Here is a 19,642-nt window from a genome sequence, read left to right as displayed (position 1 = left end):
ATGAGGGCCGAAGGGGACACCGGACCTGCCATCACAGTTGGGGTGGGGGTCTGGGGACTAACATTAGCCACTACCGAACCAGTCGGAGTCAAATTACATCGCTGTAAGACATTTGATCGATTACACAAAGCCAAAAACAAGTGTGCATATGGATGTCCATTCCATTTCCCCGTTCGCTGACAGAACAAAAATAACTGGAGGATCGTATTGTAATGAATTGACCCTGCTGGTGGCCACCGCTCCTGGTCCTCTAGTTGATATAGAGGCCAGTCAACTGTACAGTATCGTTTGAATTTATTCTTAGTCATCGGATCCGATCCAAATACCTTCCAATTTGCTAGGATACACTCTAGGGGCGTACACTGTACCTTCCCTCCCGAGCTCTGTCCCTGTCCCATGCCTACAGGGTAACTCTGGGCGTCCCCAGGTTCAAAACAGAGCAGACAATCCAGATTTCAAAAGATTCCTTTTTTATCCGAATGACCAGTTCCCCACTGTCGCCCGTGGCACTTCTCCACTTATCAGGCACGTTGCACCATTGTGCCCTACGGGGCCGGTTGGGCTATGCCCCTCCGAGGCCCCCGGGAATCACACCGGTGTGCACTGGGTGTCGATCGGAGTCCTCACCCGCCAGTCCCTGCAAGGGATCCGGACAAGGCTTGTGTTGTAGCCTATAGCCCACCCAGGGACACCAAAAACTGTTGCAGGCACCGAGTGCCCAAGGCAAGCAACAGCTGGATTCATTGCCCAGTGTGCGTCGCCCAATAATCACAATGGTGTGGAGAAGTAGAAAAGTTTATTTGAAGCTTCAAGCGGTACAGGGAGGAGATAATCTCAAATCCTGCACACCAGTGCAAGCAGTTACACATATATTATACATTCATTCTTTAGCATACTTATCCAATAGCAAGCTGCCCTGAGTATCCATATAGCCAATCTGGTATACCAGCCAGTTCCCCTTTTTCCTTTTATCATCTATGCCCCCATATATGGAGTTGTTTGTTCAGCATTATCTAACATTCTTGTCCTGCTTGACCTAATCTTGCTCCAGCCAGTCTGCGCCTGCAATACACTGTTGCAAACTTCTCAGCGTGACTGCTGTGAGTATCTCCGGGCAGAAAAGGGAAGGAAGGGGGCCATCTGAGCCTAGAGCGAGGGGGCTTCATCGACACTTGTGGTCTTCCATCCCCTTGAGTTACCTAGTGGCCATGCCCGGTGTCCCCAACAAGCCTTATTTCCTCCTTTTCTTACCTGCTTAGACGTGAAATCAGGCCTCTATCTTTTCCTTGCTCCACCCACTCCTAATGTACTGAAAGGAACCAAGCTCCTTTCTCTGCTATAGTGGTTAGTGATGCTCATAGCTGTGGAAGGAGAAAATGGAACATTGAACTTAGGTCTTGGCAGGTAACAGTGTTTCAGTTCACCTTCAAAATGTATATATTTTTCATTTTTACATCTACGTGTGGTTTCTGTTAATGATCTGAAACCCTCAATAGGGTTTTTTTTAATACCTATGTAAAGACTTCAGTGCCTTTACACAAAAATGGGAAGTGCTTTCTCTGAGAAGTTCTAACTTCTGAGGATTTGTTAGTTAATGTCTGAAGATGCAAAGGCCGAGATAATTGCTCATTACAATCATTGTATTGAGAAGAATCTTTCAGGTACTATGTTCACCACCTTCTGAAATACTTAAAGTATGACAATGTACAGGTCTTTGGAAACAAAATCAAGCCATTTAATCCAAAAGGAAGTTGTTGGGGGGTGGGAGGAGGAGACTGGGAGACCGGGAGTTGAGGTGGCTGGAGATGGTTTATACAACAAATCAAGCTGCAGCCTGTCCTGCCGTGTGTACAGGCGACAGGCTCATTACCTCCATTCTAGCTGCAGCAAAAGGCAGAAAGAGCCCACATGCTGGGTGATTTATGGGGCACTGGAAGTTAGAAATATCACCATTTGGATTCATAAATGGAACTCATTTGGTCTGGAATCATCGAGAGAGACTCAAGACAGGATACTGCAATATCACAGTCACAGGGTCTTTTTTCTAACAGTCTAGCTGCAATCGGAAAGCCAAATTTTTCTCTGTAAATCTCTACATGATCTCAGTAGGGTTGCCCTGCAGTGACTGAGGGGATAATGTGTCCTTAAATCTGCATGATATTTTTCCTGACTTCCCAGCATTAGAAGATTTTTGCCTGGGAGTTTTTTTCTAACATTCTGATCTTTTCAGTATTCCATTTTTAATTCCCCTCTACCCTCCCTCTCTCTTGCCTCTAGAATAGCAAAAAAGACAGCAGCCAGGCAGGCAGCCCCAAAACATAAGGGCAAAAATATACTCTGGGGATGGAAAGTGAGTATCTGAGGATGATATGTAGCCCTAAGTCTGCAAGTGACATTTTCCTCAATTAATTTTAGCAGCAGAGCAGGAAATGAAAGGGTAGTGCTTACTGTAAATGCCTTTCTCCCCTCTCCCCACCACTGCGGGTGTCTGAAGATGCACATCACTGCTCTTCTCAGAGAGGGCTATTTCTGTCATGTCATAGATCAGTTCAGGTCTGTCCTTTGCTCCTATGATAGTGACAGGATGAAGCTGCTGTGGCCTTCAGCCATTTTGCAGATTTTGGATACAGATAACTGAGAACTGATTTTAACTGACATTGCTAAGAGAGAGACAAAACAAGAGGCTGGGAGGCCAAACAGTCAAGATGAGGAGATAGTCTAATATGGAAAGAGTTTAAACAATAATGGGTGTGATTTTAAATGTCTCACCAAAACACACACAAAAAATATCCACAAATCCACACCTCAGAACTGCCTTCAGATTACCCTGACCAAGCCAAATGAGATGTATGTGCTTTGTATGAAGTTAAGCAACGTTGAGAAGTGCTGTATTCAAGTTGTACTCTGAAGTCATGTCCTAATCTCACTGCAACCCAAGTGCACCTTAAAAGTTTGAGTTTAGATATTTTGCCATGAGATCCTCCTTCCCCCAAGTGGGTGAGATTTGGCTGATCTTAAATGTTACTAGTGGGCTGTATTTTCAAATGGGATAAATAAGTGTAGCTCTATTTATAGCAATAACATCATCTGAGGATCTGGCCCACTGACACTTGGATTAGGGTTGGGACCAGGGGAGCAGGTCTAAACCCTTTGCTGTGGCATGTAGACACCTGGTTTATATTACCAGTGTTTAGGTAATGCATCTTGTTCCTAAAACTCCATCCTGCATACTACAGAATCCAGACAGACTCCTACGTGAGACGTCATTGGAGTCCAGATATTATTACACACTGATTCTCTCTCTGTCTCCTCTCTGCCAGTCATATCAAATCAAACACTGCATGACCAGCACCAGCCTGGTGGGTCTCCTTATCAACCCATCTCAACTTCCTGTAGCCATCAGTCTCCAATGGGGGTTGCGCATGGCCCATTCAGGCATGATATATTTCTCCCATGGCACTGACAAAAGAATCTGTCCCTGAGAGAACATCATGAAGTTCAGGCTCATAATGCTGGCCTGATCTTCAAAGATGGCCTCTCCCACATCTCCCACTGACTGCAGTGGCAGTTGTTGGTGCTCAATACCTCTGAAAAACAGGGTGTGGTTGTACAGATTGCTTTCTTTGACCATAGCCATTCTCTTTTGAGCTGCACTTTAAACCAATCAACCAAAGACTGAAAAAGAACAAGGGAGTGTAGGAAACAGGTGTTTCCTCCTTTGCTCAATATAGGCTTTACACTTGCTTTTTCCTAAATCTGATCAGATGGCCGGGAGAGTCCTTTCTCCTCCCTTTCTGAATCCCATTCTGATACACACCCAGCTCCTGGATGCGGGGCCTTGCAAGCAGATCGTGGCTCATGTCACTGCAGCATGAGTTCAGCCACCTGGAACCTTAAAGATCTATTCTGATACGTTATTCAACATGGGGTGTGTTGATTTTTTTTTTGTTCCTGCTTCTGACATCATTTCCTGAGCAGCAGATTCGTTTAGCCGTGTAGCCAGATCCCGTTCTTAACAGATGATGCAAAAAGCTCTTTAAAATGGATTTCAAATCTCCTTTTACCCTGCAGTGTGTGCTGATGATCATAATCATGATTGATGGTAAGTGTGGGTTTTTCTTTATGAAACTGGCATGGATTCACCCAGGTGAGCGGAAACGTTCATTTTGCTTGGATACCTTTGTAAGGTCACCACTGGGCATTGGGAAGTATCAAGTGTTGTAATTGCTAAAGCATGAAAAGGGGCCATCATACCAAAATAAGACAGATTTTTTACAAACTAATAGTAACTAACAATGCATTATTGCCTTGATGTACTGCAGCCGTGAACGCACCTGAAAATTATAGCCTTGGAGGATTTGTATGTGGCATACTGGTTAAAGCAGGAGATGGGAATGTGAGACTCTGAGGTTCTAGTCCCAACTCTTCATATGACCTGGGCAGTCCTTTAGCAGTAGCCACTATGTCCCTCCAATGATAGTGATAGTTACCTATGCAAGGGGACAGTGTGAATCTTAATTGATTCATGTTTGCAAAAGGCTTTGAGATCCTCAGATGAACAGTGCTATATTGGTGTAAGTTATTTTAATTTCCATACATACTATTAGCCTGCTGAGTGTTGGACTCCCTATACACTGTCTCAGCCTCTAAGCTCTGAGGAGGTGGAGCTGTTGGAGGTAGGAATTTAAGAGGAAAAGAAGAGGGGGTATGCTCATGTTTTTGTCTCTGTAGTTCTGGCTTTATGATGTGCCCCTTGCCTTGATCCTTGCAGTATAGCAGAGTTAGCCTTCACTTTAGGTTTAACCCCCTCTCTTCCCACCTTCCCACTGTGATCCAATTTACCATGTTTCTGTCTTATCTGGAGTTTTGCCTTTTGTGAGTCAGCCAGATCAGAACCAATGGACGAACACACAGTAAAATCAGTGACTATGTTTTATTATTATTGCTGAGGCCACATTAGTGAGGAAGCAGACACTGTCAATGGAATCATTGGTGGCTCAGTCGACTTTCCTTTGGGAATTCAAAGCCTAAAAAATCTCGCTAGTGTAACCTGGGCAGATGATCCATGTGAGAAGCCCATGCCTTATGATACTTCATCTACAGACTGTGACACTTATTGTAACAAGATTATGTGCTTGCAGAGCAGATCTCTGCAACTGAAGAATTTGTTGAAGAAGGATGAAGGAAAGTATGAATTTGCTCTTACAAACACAATCAAAAATCTTCCTTATTGAAAGTATCCAGTAAGTGACCTTCGTTTGGAATCAATCATTCTTGAATCTGAGAACTTAAATGAAGGATCAGTTCTTTCCAAGATGTCAGTTTGGCTCTCAGTAGCTGTAGGTGTCTCTGGATTAGCAGACACAGTTTGTAGGTCTTCGGCTCTGCAGAATGCCATAGTGCTGCATGCAAATGAAAGGATATTTTCTGCACCCACATTGCCAACTTCCCATATCCTTTGAGCCCACTGAGAGCATAAAGGTGCTGGGAGAAGATGCTTTTGCCCCCAACTTCAGAGACAGCAGTGTGGGATGTGTGTTTCTGGAGAGCAGATTTTAGGCATGGAGTTGTGGATTTTAGTCCATTTCCATAGTGGGACAGGTGGTAGCTGTCACAAAAACTGTCACATTGCCACTGTTGGCACTAATTGACCCCTTGCTGGCAATCTCACCTGGTAGGCTAAGGACTGACTGGATGATGGTGACTGAACTCTTTTCTCACCCCCAAGAGCTGGTCTCTCTGGGTCAGGTTTGAAATACACCTGGGCTTGTTTCTCAGCTGCTCAGTGCAATGCAGAAGTGGGTCTGACAAGGATGCTGTTGCTACTCCCTGATTCTCAACTGTTGACCCCCAGTGTGCAGATTTAACTTATGCTGATGACATCAGGCCCCTCAGAGGTATTATACCACTTAGAAGTTGGTCATAGTGGCCCCTTTCTCCACCATGCCCTCTGTCCCCAACCTTCCTGCTCCCTTTGTTCACTGGATGGCACAGCTCTGGCATAGGAGACAGCAGAGCTGGTGTGGGAAGTAGCAAAACCACTTCTGCCAGCTTTACGTCAGTGGTGCTTCTCCTCACACAGGGACAGGGTGAATCACCCGGCTAATGGAAGCTCACTTAGTCTATTGGAGACTCCAGCCCATCAGTGGGGTAGTGTGGGGAGGCTTGCACTGCCATTGCCTACTTTATACCACTGCCATAGATAAACTGAGGACTTCAGTCTCCATGATGTCATTCTGACACCTTGCACTGCCCCCTCCAGGATTCAGATAGGCTGGTACCTTGCACCACATTCTCTCGGGTCCTGTTCTACGCTGCATTCACTTTACAATGTCCCAGATTTTTAAGAGAAAATGGAGTTTATGGGATTATAATGAAAATGTCAAAGTGGACTGATCTCAGTGAAGACAAATGAAACTTAATGCCAGCCAAGTGCAGACAAGCTGAATGAACTCCAGCTGAGAGCTGGTCAAAGACAGGGCTCCTTGGCCCAAAGGGCTTAGATGAGAATTGGGCAAATCCTTCAGAAAATGTTCAGGCCTACTTTTTCCTATATTTAAATCCATTTGCTTTGGTGTGTTTACAACCCTTATGTGTTCACTTGCCACACATCTTCTAGTGAAAGAATTTACTGGCAGGAATACTCATAGGTGCAATGTCTTTTAGGTGAATATTGGATAGTATTCAAGGAAAGTGAATTTTGAGCTTGTGAACATGAATATTCACACCAGACACCTATGTGTGAGTTACTTATATAGTCAGGGAACAGAAATACACCATGTGACCTGTCTGTCTAGTCCATACTTCACTACCTGCCAAGGCTCAGTTATAGAAAATAATCTATTGTCATGGGCCAAACTGATGGAGATACAAATGTATTCACTCGGGAAACTTAAAAGGATCTGGGATTCATTTATTTAGTGTAAAGAACTCTTTTGATAACCTCAGTTTAATTATTCTTTATTTCCGAAATAAATAATTTTCAACAAGAAAACCAAAGAGACCCCAAATTTGTGTGAAATGTAGGTAAATTAAGATGAATGACATCTATCAGAATGAGGGAGATTTGAGAAAGATCTGATTAACATAACCACACAGCTCAATTTCAAATACTCTCAACAAACTGCAAGCTACAGGCCAGAAATTATTCAGAGTTTATGCTACAAATAATTTTGAACACTGAATCTGGAAAATTCAATAGAATGATCATCTGTTTGCAGGCAATATGTGAACAGAAGAAGAGGTGAGGAATAAATTACTGCTTATTGTTTGCTCAGCTCTAGCTTGAGTCAATTCTCCTTCAAGAGTACTCTCTATCTATTTATCTATCTATATATATGATGCTGTGAAATTAAAGGTTTGAGATGACCAAATAAGTTTCATAAGAGGTCTCCAAGATCAAGGGCTGTTGGTATGATGGAATTACAATTCTTTTGGAAGGAGTTGCAATCAGTATCTCATGAGGATTCAGGTAAATAGTTAATTGAATTAATCAGTAACAGAAAAATGTGGGCGCATCTGGAAATTAACCAAACCAAACCAGGAGTTTTGATTACATTCATGTGACAGATTTTCTTCTCAGATGGCAATCAGCCTCTGGAATTATTTGCTCCAGTGCCACTGGAAAATTCAAATTAATGGCATTCAAGAGAATAATAGCCAATAACTTGGGCATCAGAAGTATTTCAGGGTGGAAATGACATTAGATACTCATCTACTGTACAGTGATGTTTGATCACATGCACAGGGTTGAATTGATCACCGGATATGGGGTGGGGAAAGGATATTCTCCTGTTGCGTATTGACCAAGACCTTGGAAGTTTCTGCCCTCTCTTGGAGCATTGTGCAGGATTTGACCATTAGGATCAGGTGGGAGTATCCCACAAATGATCTCTTGCAGTTGCTGGGGAGCTGATGGGCACTGCTGAGACTGAAGGAGGAGGGACCAACATTGGTGAAGCTGCATATGCAGCTCTCTATGTGTTATGTGGGCCACATCTGCACAATATATACTCCTTATTTGGCCCTGAGGATGTCACATAGGCTGCATGTGTGCTGATTGGGCTGCGGGGTTGAGGACCACTGCACTATTGGATGGATTGCCTGGGGGTGGGCAGACTCGGGGAGGATTTCAGAATTAGGAGAGACAACTGTGGGATCGCAGAAGAAGAAAATGGAAATTGGTGGGACTGCAGGGTTGCCACAGGCTATCGTGGGATTTCAGAGGGATGGCCAGGTGTTGGTGGGATTGCAGGCATTGGTGAACCTCATTCTTTTCCATCTTTTATTTCTGTGCAAACTAACACGTGGCAAATGCTGTTGTGGTCTGTGTTCGAATGGCAGAAATACCCACTTTTGTTCATGTTCATTGCCATGTCTGGTTAACTTGTCTCTGTTCTCTCTCCTGTTTTCATAACTCCCATCTTGTGTGACAAGAGCCAACCCAAATCCCAGCTGTTCATGTCTCCGGCCACATTGATGAGGGAGGAGAATTACTTTGTGAGGAGGGCTAACCATTCCCGTGTCCGCTTCGTTGGAAGCTGAATGGACAGGATGTGGATCTAACTGAGACTGAGGATGATGGCAAGAGGATTATTCTGGGGAAAGAGGTGACTGGAAAGCTTGACTGTGAGATTCACCATAAAACAGGCATCAACGAGACTTTCCTCATAGAACTGGAGGTGTAAGGAAGGTAATGATGTTAGCCACAGTTTAATCTTCATTTCCCCCCTCTCAGGATAAGGGTAAGAGGAGTTGTCAGTGTCTGTATCTGCATGCAGAGACAAGTGCGTCTTGACTTCCTCGCCCTCCCTCTTCTCCACCCCACAGCTCTATATCCATGTCCTACAAACAACAGTTCTGAACTGGGGATCCATGGCCCCCTGGAGGGTCCGTGAGCCCCTTTAGGAGGGCCCTTGGAGCCTTTCGGCTGAAACCCGGTCCCCCGAGCCCCAGCGCTGAAGCAGGGAGCAGCGCAGGCTGAAGCCAGTGGCCCGCCCCCAAGCCAGGAGCAGTGGATGGCTGAACCTGGGAACCCCAGTGCCCCCTGGTCCCCAAAGCTAGGAGTCTCAGTGGGAGCCCCCCTGCCTGCACACAGACCCTAGCTACCCCATGACTGCACCCTGAGCTACCCTCTGCCTGAATACAGCCCCTAGCTACCCGCTGCCTGCACACAGCCCCTAGCTACCCTCTCCTTGCACCCTGAGCTACCCCGCACCTGCACATAGCCCCAGCTACCCCCTGCCTGCACCCTGAACTACCTCCCTGCCTGCACACAGCCCCTAGCTACCGTCTCCTTGCACCCTGAGCTACCCCCTGCCTGCACACAGCCCCTAGCTACCCTCTCCTTGCACCTTGAGCTACCCCCTGCCGCACATACCCCCTAGCTACGCCCTCCCTGTACCCTGAGCTACCCTTTGCCTGCACACAGCCCCTAGCTACTCCCTCCCTGTATCCTGAGCTACTGGGAGCCCCCCTGCTTGCATACAGCCCCTAGCTACCCACTGCCCACGCACAGCCCTTAGTTACCCTCTCCTTGCACCCTGAGCTACCTCTACCCGCACATAGCCCCGAGCTACCCCCTCCCTGCCCCCTGAGCTACCCCCTGCCTGCACACATCCCCTAGCTACCCTCTCCTTGCACCCTGAGCTACCCCTCTGCCTGCACACAGCCCCTAGCTAACCCTTTCCCTGCACCCTGAGCTACCCCCCTGCCCGCACACAGCCCCCTAGCTACCCTCACCCTGTATCATGAGCTACCCCTGCCTGCACACAGCTCCTAGCTTCCCCCCTCCCTGTATCTTGAGCTACCTTCCTCACTCAACCTTTCAGCACCTCCAGAAATAAAGCAGCACCCACTACCCGAATTCTTCAGCTCCTGGGCTCAGCTGCTGTATTGTGCTTTGCTTTATTACCCTCCACGTAGGTCAGCTGTACAAAATCGTCAAGAAGATTAACCAGCTCATAAATCAGAGGGGTAGCCGTGTGTAGTCTGGATCTGTAAAGCGGCAAAGAGTCCTATGGCACCTTATTGACTAACAGACGTATTGGAACATAAGCTTTTGTGGGTGAATACCTACTTCATCGGACGCATGCAGTGGGTATTCACCCATGAAAGCTTATGCTCCAATACGTCTATTAGTCTATAACGTGTCACAGGACTCTTTGCCGCTTTTACAGGTCATAGATATCGCCTCAGCCTCCCTCACAGTTAGTGTTGGGCAAACAATTCACCACAAATAATTTATTTATTTAGCTCTAACCTTTTTCCCTGTTTGCAAGTTGTCTGTGGACTCTGATTTTCATAATTTGTTTATTGTACACAATTGATGTCCCTTTCGTGTGAACAAATTTCACCCAATGGATTGATCACAAACTGTTTAGTGCAGTGGATCAGGCCCTGTGATAATTCATGTAAGGATCTGCTAATCACCCTGCAGTATATGCACTGTGGGGCCACCTCAGTGACAAAGTGTAATATCTGTTCCCTATTTCCAGTCCACAAACCCATCAAGGAATTTCATGATAGCTGTGTAAGCACTGCTGATGTGAAAAGTTGTATGAACACATATTGGCATGAGTATTAGCACAGTTTTGGGAACTGGTGATACTTTTGCTTTCTGTGAACAAATACTTACTTTGTTCTAATGTTCACAAACAGTGAGTAAAAGGGGTTTTGAATACCAATGTAGAGAATTCATGGGTTTTAATTCTTTTTAAATGACCAATTATTTTTGTTGTATTCTTTCCCCCTCTACTTACCATTATGATGATGATAATTAGAAAAAGACTGATGATATTCTACTCACTAGTCAGAAAAAAATTACTTGCTCCAGGCAAATGGACGAATGAAGTTTTTGTAAGGTTGATAATGAATCTAAATACACTGGGCATTAGACAACTGATGGCAGATGAAATTTTATTCTGGATAATTGTTACCATAAAACATATTGACCCAAAATAATTTAAACTTCTCAGGAACACTGAAGGGCTATGAACATGTGGGATCCAAAGAAAATGACTTGGGAGTTATAAGTAGCTGAATAAAGAGGGTCTGCTCCAGCATGCGGAAGTAGTTTTAAATAAGCAAGAAGATGCACAGGACATTTTAAAGGGAATTAATTATTATTAGGGCTGTAAAGCAATTAAAAAAGTTAATCACAATTAATAGTGTGAATAATTGCACTGTTAAACAGTAATGAAATACCATTTATTTAAATATTTTTGAATGTTTTCTACATTTTCAAATATATTAATTTCAGTTACAACACAGAATACAAAGTGTACAGTGCTCACTTTATATTTATTTTTATTACAAATATTTGCACTGTAAAAACAAAAGAAATAGTATATTTCAAATCACCTAACACAAGTACAGTAGTGCAATTCTCTTTATCATGAAAGTTGAATTTACAAATGTAGAATTATGTAAAAAAATAACTGCATTCAAAAATAAAACAATGTAAAACTTTAGAGCCTACAAGTCCACTCTGACCTACTTCAGCCAATCACTTCAGACAAACAAGTTTGTGTTACAATTTGCAGGAGAAACTGCTGTCCCACATCTTGTTACAATGTCACCTGAAAGTGAGAACCGGCATTCACATGGCACTGTTGTAGCCGGCATCGCAAGATATTTATGTGCCAGATGCGCTAAGATTCATATGTCCCTTCATGCTTCTACCACCATTCCAGAAGATATGCGTCCATGCTGGTGACAGATTCTGCTCAATAACGATCCAAAGCAGTGCAGACCGAAGCATGTTCATTTTCATCATCTGAGTCGGATGCCACCAGCAGAAAGTTGATTTTCTTTTCTAGTGGTTCGGGTTCTGTAGTTTCCGCATCAGAGTGTTGCTCCTTTAAGACAATTTGAAAGCATGCTCCACACCTCGTCCCTCTCAGATTTGAAGGCACTCCAGATTCTTAACACTTGGGTCGAGTGCTGTATCTATCTTAGAAATTTCACATTGGTACCTTCTTTGCATTCTTGTCAAATCTGTTGTGAAAGTTGTTCTTAAAATGAACATGTGCTGGGTCATCATCTGGAGACTGCTATAACATGAACATATGGCAGAATGAGGGTTAAAACAGAACAGGAGACATACAATTCTCTGCCAAGGAGTCAGTCACAAATTTAATTACCGGATAATTTTTTTAATGTGCATCATCAGCATGGAAGCATATCCTGTGGAATGATGCTGAAGCATGAAGGGACATATGAAATTTTAGCATATCTGCACATAAATACCTTGCAACGCTGGCTACAAAAGTGCCATGCGAATGCCTGTTCTCACTTCAGGTGACATTGTAAATAAGAGCAGTCAGCAGTATCTCTCGTAAAATGTGAACAAACTTGTTTGTCTTAGAATTGGCCGAACAAGAAGTAGGACTGAGTGGCCTTGTAGGTTCTAAAGTTTTACATTGGTTTTGTTTTTGAGTGCAGTTATTGTGACAAAAAAATCTACATTTGTAAGTTACACTTTCACGATAAGAGATTGCACTAGAGTACCTGTATGAGTGAATTGAAAATACTATTTCTTTTGTTTATCATTTTTACAGTGCAAATATTTGTAATAAAAATAATAATATAAAGTGAGCACTGTACACTGTATTCTGTGTTGTAATAGAAATCAATATATTTGAAAATGTAGAAAACATCCAAAATATTTAATAAATTTCAGTTGGTATTCTATTGTTTAACAATGCAATTAATTGTGATTAATTTTTTTAATTGCAGTAATTTTTTGAGTTAATTGCGTGAGTTAACTGTGATTAATTGACAGCCCTAATTATTATTATTTCAAGTATTTGCATAGTGTATTCAGTTTGGTCCCTGTGGAGAGAGACACTGTAGATAGATAAATTGACTAGATAGACAAGCTAGCTAAACAACCTACTGTAGTTAGCTAGACAAGGTGATTAACTAAACAGACTAACAGGTATACTTAGTTCAAGGTGTGGGAATAGTAGATGAAAAAGGAACCAAGTGATAATAAATCAATGGTTCAAATCTATCCCTGGTGCAATTCCCTTGACTTCAGTGAATTTATACCGGCGTTAAATTTGGTTCCATACATTTATCGTATTGGAAGAAGAGTGTTTTCTTCTGAATGTCCTATGTTTGAATAAACCATCCTTACATAGGAGGAGTGCTTTGGAGGATCTCTGTCCGTTTGTAAATCTGTTGCGCCATCTGCCTGTATTTCTGTCCATTTCCTCTCTACCGCTCTGAAGTAAATTCAGTTCCTAGCTAAATCTACGAAGTTGACAATCCCCAGTCCAGTGAGCGAGGTGCTGGATAATATTTACCAACCTTGTGTGTGACCTTCTGACAGGCTATCTGCAGTCCGTGCCCCATGCTGGTAGCTTCACATTAGCTCCGGCTGAAAAGGGGAATCAAGCAAAAATCAGTTAGGAACCACATAGTCCATCCTTTCTTCCTAATTCCCCCAGCCCACCCACCTCTTCAATATTCTTCACTGACTTTAATTCAGCTTAATTAAATTTATTAGTCTCTAAGGTGCCACAAGTACTCCTTTTCTTTTTAATTCAGCTGCAGGGCTTCTTCAGCTCAGGAGGACGTGCTCTAGTTCCTCTGACTAACATACTGTGTCCTTCTTGCAGGAGACCTGCTGCAGCAACCTTTGTTCCTTTACACCCTGGCAGCATGTGGAGGGGGTGCAATTGTCCTGGCTGTTATAGCATCACTGATAACATTCTGCTGCCTGAAAGCAAACAGCAGTTCATTCCGGTTGCCTTCAGGTGAGTGGGGATTTCTCTGCTTCCTACTGGATTGAGAAGAGTCTGTCCTAGGACATTCTAAACACAGCTCCATTTCCCAACTTGCTTGATGCAGCTTCTCCATAGGTCCTGACTAGAATTTGAGGCTAGTCTTGTCTTCCTTCCTTTCCTACCCTTGTTCCAGTAAAGCTGAGCTTTGTAAAAACCTGCTCGTTGCTGGGGAAAAGTCTCCTGCTGAAGGAACATTTTTATTTTCACCTCAAATTTGCTGGCAGGAGCTATTTGTGCTGAAAACATCAGTGTGGGCACATTAAAGAAGCCCTACTGCTCTGTCTAGGCTTGATCCTGAAGGCAGCTGAGTACCTGTTCCTCCCACTGAATCTCCTGTCTGGAGCAGGCCCTTTGTGCTCTGAATTCAGACATAGCCAGGCCACCTCAGGTGGCAATCCTGTCAGCTCTCCAAATTTGGAAAGTTTATAGTGTCAATACCCTGTATCAATCTTCTCTGGGAATGGAGCCATGGCCATGTGAAATGGAGACAAAGAAGAGTGTGAAAAGCCAGGCTTCACACAATATTTCCAGAGTTTATGGAGGATGGGTCCTGGTTCCTTGCAGTCTTTCATCTGCTTTTCTACAGAGGAGGAAAAGGAAGAGGGAATGACGATGTCAGTCATCTCCAATGAAGAAACAAAGAGCCCTCCAAATGGAGACCACCGTGAGGCGCCATCTGCCCCGGATGACAGCCCTCCAAACCCTGGTTGGTACAGGGACTTGGTTTGTAGCTGCCTGAGAAATAACTCATTTAGGAAATTGGAGGAGGATAAAATTGATGTATGCTATTGAGGGTTGAAAGAGTTGGCTGGACAGTCTGGAAACGGAACAAGAGAGGATATACCGCATGACCACTGGCAGTGCAAGTTTCCCAGCACTGTCCTATCAATACCTCATTAAGCCACATCAGTATGTGCATTTGTCAGGTCTTGGTACATTGTGGCCTTGTGCCTTTAATACCCAATAAGTACACCAATACCCCACTAATGCACCTCCTCCGTGGGGCAGAGGATGGGCTCATCCATTTTACCTTCTGGGTATTAAAAATATCTTTTTACAAATAGCTTTGCAATTTTACTGTAATGTTAGCTCCCCATGCTGCATATCCAGTATATTTGTAAGCTGGAGTCACTAACATTGACTCCATTTCTAGAAATCATTCTTATTCAGCACAGTGCTTAAGAATGTGCTAAGCCAGAAGTCAGAAGTACTTGAGTATATGCTGTGTTGCTTTCTTGAATCAGGACCACAATTAGTAATATATTCATATTTAAATCTACCAAAAAAATCGGGAATGGAAAACATGGTATATGTGTAATGCGGCCAGGTTAATGTGGGGATAGAAACTGTTTTTTTAATCTTCTATTTGAGTGCTTGATGCATTAAACTCATTTTTTTGCATTTACTTTCCCTGATTTTTTTAAATTAACATTAACAGCAGCATATCCGTTACTAACCATATTAACCGAAGTTACCTTAACTGGGAGACTTTTAAGTGAGCCTTCCTTATCTCCGGCATCTTTAACTGTGGCCTCAATTTAACTGTCCTTTACTGAGATGTCCTTAACTGAGTTATCCATAATCTACCATCAGTTCAATCATTCTTAGGCAAAACTGCATGCCCTCGGTTTTCAGCGGTTATTGACAAGGGTGCCACAAAAATAAATCAAGTGTGCTTGATAAACAGAGCACTGGATTGGGACTCAGGAAATACGAGTTCTGCTCCTAGCTCTGTCCTTGACGTGTTGGGTGACCTTGAAACTGACCTCTTTGGGAAGGTTCTTTGCACTCTGCTGATGCAAAGCATTATGTCAGATGTCCGTATCATTGTTAATGCACATGTGCAATCATTCCAGATTTAATGAGCCAACCTTTTAAAAAATTGACCTGATTTTCTTCCAATTTAAAATCCCCCTTCTTCATTATGGAGGTCTATAAAACAAGGTAGGTTTACATTTTCTGGCAGTGTACCAAGAGAAACTGAGGTATGCATGTGCTGCATTTCAGTAGGAGTCTGTGTAAGAAGTTTTTTTTAACTTGCTTCTCTGATTCAAAAATGTCTGAAAATCGTTTTGCTCTAACTTCATAAATAAATTGCATTTGGGGTTTTTAGGCATCGAAAATCCCAGCACCAAAGAATCTGGTTGAGAAAGTTGAACAAGTGAAAAATGAGGGGTTAGAAAGGAAACTGAAACTCAGCGCTAACTAGGGTGACCAGATGTCCTGAATTTTATAGGGACAGTCCAGATTTTGGGGGCTTTTTCTTATATAGGCACCTATTACCTCCCACCCTCATTCCGATTTTTCACACTTGCCCTCTGGTCACCCTAGCCCTAACTCTAGCTGCTTCTACCACAGGAGCCATAATAAAATACAGTTTTATCTTGTATTGCATCTTACAAATGTATTGTATCCCTTAAAATGCTTGGCAGAGTTAAAAAATACAGTTACAGAGCAAGATACTGCAATAATAGTGGAGGAGGAGATAAATGTAGAGAAATAGGCAAGGGAGAATTGATATGGTTTGGATCAGAGATTTGAAAATACATGGAAAGTTCATAAGGCAGAGAGAGATGACAAGAGCTTGTCTCAAAGCAATAGTTGCTGGATTGTACTGAAGGACAGAGAGGAATCCAGTTCTGGGTGAGAAGAAATTAAACAGAGAGGGGACTAGGGAAAGATGAGTTCTGTGATGTTGTCTGTGGCAAATCCACAGAGGGATTTAAAAACAAGGGAGGTGATTTTGAACTGGATCCTGAATTGAATGGGGAATCAGTGGAGCAGTTCGCAGCATGTGCTGAAGCAGTTGTGCTTCATTGTGCCTGTCAGAAGGTACACAACAGCGTCTGAGTGTGCTGGAGACCAGAGAGCTAGGACTGGGGCAGGCCATAGAGAAGGGAGTTGCAATTATCAAGGCAAAAGGAGATGAAGGCTAGGGTGAAGATTCCAGCAGAGGTGGAGTTAAGACAGTAGCAAATGTTTATAACCATTTCTCACTTGTTTTCCAGAAAGCACAGAGACCTGTCAAGGCCTTGAGGCAGAGCCCAAGATGGAGGCAGAGTCTGAGGTGACACCGGATCCAGAGGTGGTTGTTGACATCAACAACGAGGAATTTTTGTGCGACTCTTTCCCTGATCCTATTGATCCCTGACAGACACACTCACTGTACCGTCTCGGGGGGATATTCCCCTGTATTCCATAGTCTCATTCCATGTAAGAACTTGTCTGCAAAATAACTGAATTAGAGGGTGAAAGTCCACATGCACACAGATTACAGGCCTGCAAACCTTATTAAAAACCATGCTTGGGCGCTATCATTAGCAATGGGTAAACAGGTTCAAATATTAATAAGACTCTCCCAATTCCATGAACATTTGCCTATTTATAAGACTGCACCTGAGCTATGAAGCTGTTTAGCATGCTCTGAAATGAGCTGGGTAAGATAACTCTCCCCCACCCCATTATTTCTCATGTCTTTGCCCCTCTGAGATTCCTGGCTAGGCACCAGGATGGACACAACATTTAATCTGAGACCAAAACCAGGATGTGTCAGAAATTTCCTGGGAAAGCCTATACTCATGAGATTTCCAGCCACATTTTGTAAACTTGAAGTCGGGGAAGGCTGAGATAAGCATTCTTTGTGATGGGTGTTTATCTGAACCACACCTCCAAACTCTTTGCATTTCACCTATAACTAGTTATTATGTGATGCTGAGAGATGTAAACCAGCTGCGATGGCTGGACCTATTGGAAGAGGATGACTTTGGGTCTCTCAGTATGTTTGTTGCTCAGTAATGACCAACAGGTAGTTATGTGTTTTCCTTCCACTGATGCTGATTGCATAGTGAGATGAGTGATTTGCAGCTGGTGTGCCACTGGGCTGCTTGCCTTTATCATAAGGATTTTCATGGCATCCACCTGTGATTCTGAAAAGGTGTCTAGTGTAAAGCTGGGATTGTTGAGCGGTGTAGTCCTTAAGGCATTACTGCCTGAAATATAATGGTCTGGCTACTGCAGGCTGATTAAGCTGGTCCTCTGTATGTGCTTGGGCTTTTTCTCCTCTGTGTTATCTACACAGACAGCTGTAGTTTAGAGAATTCCTTAAGTGGGCTTGTCCTGGAGCCTACTCAATATTATACCCATTGACTTTGCTTAGAAGAGACTTGGGAATGGAGTAGTGGGGTTCTGATAGAGACTTGTTAGCAGAGTTATATAGGGGAATCAAGGTAGCAGGGGAGCCTGCAGGCCAGGAGAAAGGAGCACTGGCAAAACTACAGGTGAGTCTATCTTGGGGAACTGCTGGTCTGGGCTAGGCTGAGCTGTGTCTGCAGTGTGGGGGATGAGGGCTAGAGGGGGTTCAAGAAATCAAGCTTCCCTTGCTTTGAGAGAGCTGTGGAGGCAAGGGTCAGTTTAAAGTCAAAGCAGGTGATGCAGTTCAGGGCTGAGTTGTATTGGCAAAGCTGTGATGGCTGAGAACATTGCATTTTCTCTAGTGAATGCTGTTATGTCCTCCATTTTGTCACCATTCACACACCCTTCCCTGCCCCCAAAAATCCTATGGAAACAGAACTGAGTGAGGTTTGTACATGCTCTCTGATGTGGGCTGCAAGCACCTAAGTAAGGAAACATTCCCTGTCTCCTGGCCTGGGAGCTGGAGAGAGTGGCTTACAATACCTGAAGGATCACTTGGCACATTTGGATGGCAAAGCTCTGTATTGGTGATGCCAGAGGGTAGTTTGTTCCTGTTCTGTTTTCTCTGATTTTAGGACTCCATTTATAAGATCTTGCAGGTCTAGTAGCAGGGAGGGGGTGGTTCTTAGATGTCAGGTTGAACAGTCACCTGTGGCACAATCTCAGCTGCTAGGAAATACACCATCTGTTAGGCACAGACTTTCCATGATGTGAAGGGGTTGGCCCTTTGGCTTTTCTCAAGGTGTTAGGCCATCCCCTCTCAGTTGGAATGTTGCTCAGAGCCCACTACATGCATGTGGCCATATGTGGGAGAGTTATATCCCATCCCTCCTGGGACCATCCAGATAGAAATGTGGGGATACCTATTGATGGTGTGCTGTGGGGGAGCTGGAGAGGGGAGGGAGAGTTCAGTAGTGCCAAAGAAGTGCTGGGTGCAGTCAACTCTAGGCTTTCCAACCTGTCTGCTGCACGTTGTCGCTGATAAAGCTAGAGGCAAACAGGGTGACATTAACCTTGGGGAGGTGCTTCAGCCCAGGGCTCAGTGATTCTCCTCTTCACAGGCACAGTTCTGAGATGTTTCTGCTACTGACCGCATAGTCTCAGTTGAGGTCTAGAGCTGGATTGAGCTTCCCTGTATCCAGGAAATAGAGGGGAATGAGGCTTCTGTTGTGGGAACTGGTAACTTAGGGTGCAGGATCTCCATAGCAGTCTTCTTTCCCTTCCCTGCAGGCAGACACCTACCCCCAAACTCTACCATGAGACAGTCTGATGAGAATGTGCATGAGTAGGGTTCACCCCTTGAACGTGGTGCTGGTCATTAGTGCTGTCAGTTGTGGAGTCCTGTCCTGGCTCATGTGTTGGGAGAAGGTCTAGGGAAAGCTAAGATGGTAGCCAGCTTTGGATGCTCTGCAGGCAGACAGAACACTCCATTTCTCTTTGTTCCCTCCCTGCAGCTGTACAGCAATGGCTGAAGATTTTTATTACTGCAATATAAGGCCACAAGGGGAATCTCTTTAGCTTTTGCTTTTCTTTTTTGTTTTTAATTGAAAATGCTTATGCTCAGTTGCAGATTTTGTTTTGATGATTCTCTTCCTAATAAAGAGATTAAACTTTCCACAAGAGGTTATTTAAAAAAAAAAAAATTCTGTTCTTTGGCA

General features: G+C 43.8%; 1 pseudogene; it reads left to right on the top strand.

Moving 5' to 3' along the window:
• LOC119846743 overlaps nt 1-19,642 on the top strand; it is a 35,550-nt pseudogene extending 15,908 nt beyond the window's left edge.

Source organism: Dermochelys coriacea, chromosome 1 (assembly GCF_009764565.3).
Source record: "Dermochelys coriacea isolate rDerCor1 chromosome 1, rDerCor1.pri.v4, whole genome shotgun sequence".
Classification (NCBI taxonomy): Eukaryota; Metazoa; Chordata; order Testudines; family Dermochelyidae; genus Dermochelys; species Dermochelys coriacea.
This window is presented reverse-complemented; position numbering and strand designations above follow the sequence as displayed.